The sequence below is a fragment of the Tenrec ecaudatus genome, chromosome 5, assembly GCF_050624435.1.
Source record: "Tenrec ecaudatus isolate mTenEca1 chromosome 5, mTenEca1.hap1, whole genome shotgun sequence".
NCBI lineage: Eukaryota > Metazoa > Chordata > Mammalia > Afrosoricida > Tenrecidae > Tenrec > Tenrec ecaudatus.
This window is the reverse complement of record NC_134534.1, coordinates 12,306,392-12,312,391: the sequence shown is the minus strand read 5'-3', so window position 1 is coordinate 12,312,391 and position 6,000 is coordinate 12,306,392. Positions and strand designations below refer to the sequence as shown.

Here is a 6,000-nt window from a genome sequence, read left to right as displayed (position 1 = left end):
GTGATCCAACAGAATGAGGAAATTATTAAATGACATTGTTAATATCACACACAACTAAAGTTTTGTTAAAGATAATTAAAAGACAGGAGGGAGGGAGAGGGAAAATATGAAAATGAGCTGAAAACAAATTTTGAGAATGATGAGGGCAATGAATGCATAAGGATGCTTTACTCAATTGATGTGTGTATGGATTGTGATAAGAGTTGTATGCACCCAATAAAATGATTTTTAAAAATAATTAAAGGACAAAAAAGATTGTGCTCGCTTCGGCAGCACATATACTGAAATTGGAACGATACAGAGAAGATTAGCATGGCCCCTGCGCAAGGATGACATGCAAAACAGATTACCACGGTACATAAATAAGATGGGGACATAAAATGAGCGATAGCATTACTAACATCAGATACATCTTGACTGAAAACAGAGGATATGAAAAATCTCTTTACCGGGGTTTTATTGACTATACACAGGCATTCAACTGTGTGGACCATAACAAATTAAGGATGACATTGTGAACAGTGTGAATCCCACAGTACTTCACTGGGTGTAGACCCAGAGGCAGTCCTTTGGACACAATCAGCAGAATCTGAAAGGTGGAGAAATAATTTGAGAAACTGGCCTTTCTGAAGAATGAAGCATTAGTAGGATTGGCAGAAAACTTACTAAACAACTTGTGATTTGCAGATAGCAAATATAATCCATTGGCAGATATAAATCCGCAGGAGGGCACAGTATCATAGCTTCGATTTTGAGAATCTGGTTTGCAAAAGGCTATTGATGACGGAAAAAGCCCAAAATACATTTGCAGGATACAGACAGGGATTAAGCCTTCCAGTGATGTCTCTCTAAAGATAATTGGCAATAAACTTGTTATCAGATGGCAATAAACTGGTTATAATATAAACTGGTTATCAGACAGAGTATTGGAGAGATGAGTATAGTAGATTAAAATGATAAATCTGATCTGACCAGAACAGTTAAAATAACACTAAAAAAGAAATAACAGTAAAAAAGAAATCAAATGACATATTGGATTGGGAACATTTGCTACAGAAGTCCTCTTGAAAGCACTAAAGAGCAAAGAGATCACTTTTCAGACTAAGGTGTGACTGACCAAAGTCATGGTATTTTTATGGTTTCATGTCCTGAGAAAGATGAACAATGAATAAGGAAGACTGGATATTTATACATTTGAATGATGATGATTGCAAAGAGTAACAGCTGTAACATGGACTGCTGGAAGAATGGATGCATTTATGGAAGAAGTACCACTAGAAAGTTCCACAGAAGCAAGGCTTTCATGCACTTTGGACATGGTATCAGCAGAGATCCCCCTGGAGAAGGACAAGTAAAGTAGAAGATTAGCAAAAAGAAGAAGAAGAAGAAGGATTCTCAACGTGATGGATTGACATAGTGGTTACAATAACAGGTTCAAAACCAGCAACTGTTGTGAGGCTGCCACAGGACTTGGCAATGCTTTATTCTGTTGTACACAGTGCCATTATGAGTCAAAACCAACTTGACACCAATCACGAACATAATACTGGGGTGGTTAGATACTGGGTTTCTAGGATCATGAGGTGGGGGTGGGGCTGTACGACAAGAGAGATTATTCAGAGTACCCATGGGGAAAGGAATGAAGCTAGAGGGATCAGTTAGATTGTTGCAAGACACAGAAGGAGCCCTATTCTAGAGTTATTCTGAGAATTATGAAGAGGGAGAATCCATAACATCGAATCATTGCATCAGCTTCGAAAAGAGGAAAAAGCTGAGATTCAGAGCCTCAGTAAACAATAGGGCTTGTCACAACTTCTAGTAAGACGTGTGAGGTCAGGGAGAAAACAGAAGACAAACCATCAAATAATAGATTTGCAAAGAAAATTCCAGATGGGAGCAGCCGTCTGCCTCTGTCTACTCATAAATGTTCATTTCCCAGTGTTTGACCTTTGACTTCTTTACTTAAAACAAAATAAAAACCAAAACAAAACCCACAATGCACGAGCCACTATGATATGTACTGATGACTGGTAATTTTAAATCTCCCTCCCGATTACCAGACAGCTCCAGCCACCTACCCACTGGACTTCCACGAGAACACCCCAAAGCTTGTTAACCTCAACCAGTTCACAACCAAAGGCATCATATTCCTTTGTCCTGTCTGCATCCATCTCCTGTATCCCTCATCTCAATGGGCAGGACCACCAACTCTCTAGCTGCTGGTCCTCAAACATCTGGAATCATGCTTGAGTTGGACCCCTCTTCTTCTCCAGACCCCTCAATCTGATGGATTTGTCCTAGATATTCTTTGAAGCCACCTCTTCCTCTTCACAACCAAGGTCATTGCTCTAGTCTGGGCCCTTATTTATTTATTTATTTATTTTTGCCTTTTTCTTTTAAATCATTTTACTGGGGGCTCGTATAATTCTTATCACTATCCATACATACATACATTGTGTCAAGAGTATATGTACATTTGTTACCATCATCATTCTCAAAACATTTGCCTTTTACTTGAGCCCTTAATATCGGTTGCTTGTTTTCCCCCTCCCTCCCCACTCCCCCTATCTCATGAACCCTTCATAATTCATAAATTATTCTTATTTTGTCATATGTTACACTGTCTGATGTATCCCCCCGCCCTCTTCCCTGCTGTCCTTCCCCCAGGGAGGAGGCTATACATAGATTCTTGTAATCTGTTCCCCCTTTCTTCCCCACATTCCCTCCACCCTCTAGACATCGCCACTCTCACCACTGGTGCTGAAGGAGTTATCTGTCCTGGATTCCCTGGGTTTCCAGTTGCTATCTGTACCAATGTACATCCTCTGGTCTAGCCAGATTTGTAAGGTAGAATTGGTATCATGATAGTTGGGGGGAGGAAGTATTTAAGAACTAGAGGAAAGTTGTATGTTTTATCATTGCTACCTTGCACCCTGACTGGCTCATTTCCTCCCCCACACACCTTCATAAGGGGTGTCCAGTTGGCTACTGAATGGGCCATTATTTTTTGACCTGATATTTTCCCACCAAGGTTTCTGTTGCCTCCTCTTCGTACTGAAATCTATTTTCTGCAAGGCAGCTCAAGTTGGTCTTCATAAGGAAGACACTACTCAGGTCTTCCGTGGATGCAGACTCTCTTTTTTTCCTGTCTTTAAAAAAAAATCATTTTATTAGGGGCTCATACAACTCTTATCACAATCCACACATATACATACATCAGTTGTATAAAGCACATCCGTACATTTTTTGCCCTAATCACTCTCAAAGCATTTGCTCTCCACTTAAGCCCTCTGCATCAGGTCCTCTTTTTTTTTTTTTTTCCCCTCCCTCCCAGATGCAGACTCTGTTTAGGACAAAGGCTGCCAGGATCCAGGAATTCCAGACCCTTCCAAAAGGAGCCTTCCTTTCTTTGTTACATGTAACTTATCTCTACTTTTCCAAAAGGGATTTTAAACTCTGGCCATTCTGCACTGCTCACAATTTGTCAAACGCGACACCTGTACGTCCTGTTCCTTTTCTTCAAGCCTCCCCATTCTCCTTCCTGCCAAACTGGCAAATCTCAACCAATTTTTCAAGCTCCAGCTTGGGCTCCACATCCCCTGGGAAGCCCTCTCAGTTTTTTCCAAGCAGCGGCTGCCTTTTGGGCTTCCTCCGCACCTGGCGCCCATCCCCTCTCCTCTTGCTATCTCAGGGCTCAGGATATCCCCTCGTGCAGTCACTCCTTGCTTTTGCCTATGGCTCCTGAGCTCATGCTGGGGATATAATGGTGAGTTCAAGACATGTGATTCCGGACCCAACATAAAATGATGACTGCAATTGTCTTGCCTGTCTGACCCAATGAGCCTTAGTTCTGAATGATGGATGGTCTGGCCTTACTCGCCCTTGCTGTTCCCTCTGCCTGGAACATTTTCTTCAGTCTTTGCATGACTGGCCACCTCTCCTTAGTCAGGTTAGCCCGAGTGGAGTCTCCCTCTCTGGCTCTTCACCAGCATTTCCTGCTTATTGGCTTCGGGTCTTTCTTCACAAGAGCAGGGACCTTGGCTGTCTGGCTTCCTATGCAATTCCAGGGACCTAACAGGGGCTGCATAACTCCGATGAGTGAATGACTATAGGAGAAAAGGAACCAGATGTGAAGGGGAAGGCAGGTAGTGAGCATGAAGTTATTTAATTACAGACCCAATGCTGGGTGACCACAGGAATTACAAAATGGAAAGAGGAGACAGGAACCCAATTGGAGGAATTGGGGTGGGCGGGGAACAAGTTAATAGTAACTTTCATAAGAAGGAGTTGCCTGTTCTCTTAAATAGAGATGTCTATAGAGCAAATCTCTTCCCCTCCTCCCCATCTGCTTCACTCCTTTCTGGTTTCCCATCCCCTGAATGAACTTGTGCTGGCGGAGCTTGGAAACAATCGCTCTCAGGTGGTAAATCAATATTTATTTAAATTGCAACAGTATCTTCAGCTTCATGTGAGCTTGCTTTTCCCATGAGGGGGTAACTAAGCCCTTTCCATTTAAAAATAGCAACTCTAAGTTGGTTAGCAATACATTTATTAACACTTCAAATAAATGCATTTCCTTCTAGCTAACTGTTAAGCCTGTACTCACCCAGGTCTATGCAGGGAAGGAAGCCTAAAAAGCTGCCTTCTGGGGTTGTTGAATATTCACAAAAGCTATTTATTTCTGCCTGATAGAATTGGTTTTTATTTTCCTTGATTTTCACTTGTGTCTTTCTACATGGTTTATTTTATTATTAAAAATGGGCACATACAATATCATTTTAGCAAGAAGATTTTTAAAAATGAAAAGTGGGGGAGGAAGCATATGCCAAAATGCAATTGGGGTTCATTGGGTGTGGTGACACTATTAGAATATTCTGTTATTTTATGTCTCTGTCTGTTTTTTTCTGGGATATTATTTAAGCTTCTACAAATAATTTTTTGGAAAGTGAATTCTAAGATTAGGAATTGCAGGTTGAAGGACCCAGAGAGGGAAGGACCAATCAAGGCCAGGTGCATGCACTAGAGGCCAGGGGACCTTGTTGGGGTGGAACTGCTGAGTCAGCGGCCACTCCAATTGGTTGTTTCCTGGGAAGACATTTAGGCGGCGAAGACATTTAAGTCTTTGGGTCCTTTGATACGAATACCGCCATAACTTAAAAAGGTTGATTGGGTGATGGACCACGGAGCCCCGCCGCTCGTAGGGACTCAGCTACCAAAATGGTGCTCAGGTACCAGAAATTAGCGCGTGGAGCAGGTGGCGCTTCTCTTCGTTCCTAGAAGAGAACTACTCACAGCGGGAGAAGTCATCAGAAGAGGAGAAATTGGAGATGAAACCGAAGCAGGGGTGCGGAGTAGACAAAGAGTGTGGGTGGATGCTGGGATACGGGGCGTAGGCCCTTGGGGGTGGGTGTGGGTAGGGGAGAAGCCTATGCATCCCAGTTGCTTTCATATTGACACCACACATCTGAGCGAGCAGCTCTGTGCAGTGTGTGGTCTCCTTCCAGGGTCTGTGCTACGCCTCTTTCTCCCCACTGTCTAGCAGGACGCCTGGCTCCCAGTAAGAGCGCACGAAGTCCCAGAGTCTCTGAGTGAGGCTGCTTGGGCATCGTCCAGGGCTCAGGCTGTGTAATAAAAACAGACACACGGTCTGCGCGAGGCCAGCGTTTTCTGGGGTTTGTGAGCAGGTCACCTGGGTCCGAGTGGAGGGGCGGGGCAGATGGCGGGCCCTCTGGCCCGATGGGCCAGCCTCATCCCCCAGAAACTGCGGGGGGACGTGCGAAAAGGTAGGGGCGTCGCCCTCGCCTGGCCCCGGGGATGCTGGCTGGTACCCAAGGAGGTGCAGGGATGGCTGGGGACTGAGCTCAGTCAGGGGTCTTTTGGGCGAAGTGCACTCACCTCATCTCCCCAAATTACTGCGATTTCACTGAACTCTGTTTCCCCTTTGGAAAGTGGGACAAACTGCCTGCCTGGGGGTCGCTGGGGAGGAGCTCGGGGCACGGG

At 44.2% G+C, this 6,000-nt stretch overlaps 1 non-coding gene across 1 annotated transcript; it reads left to right on the top strand.

Moving 5' to 3' along the window:
* Positions 1-257: 257 nt before the first annotated feature.
* Positions 258-364, top strand: LOC142449490 (U6 spliceosomal RNA). Its single transcript, XR_012784650.1, has one exon. It is a non-coding gene; the product is annotated as a U6 spliceosomal RNA (small nuclear RNA).
* Positions 365-6,000: the final 5,636 nt, after the last annotated feature.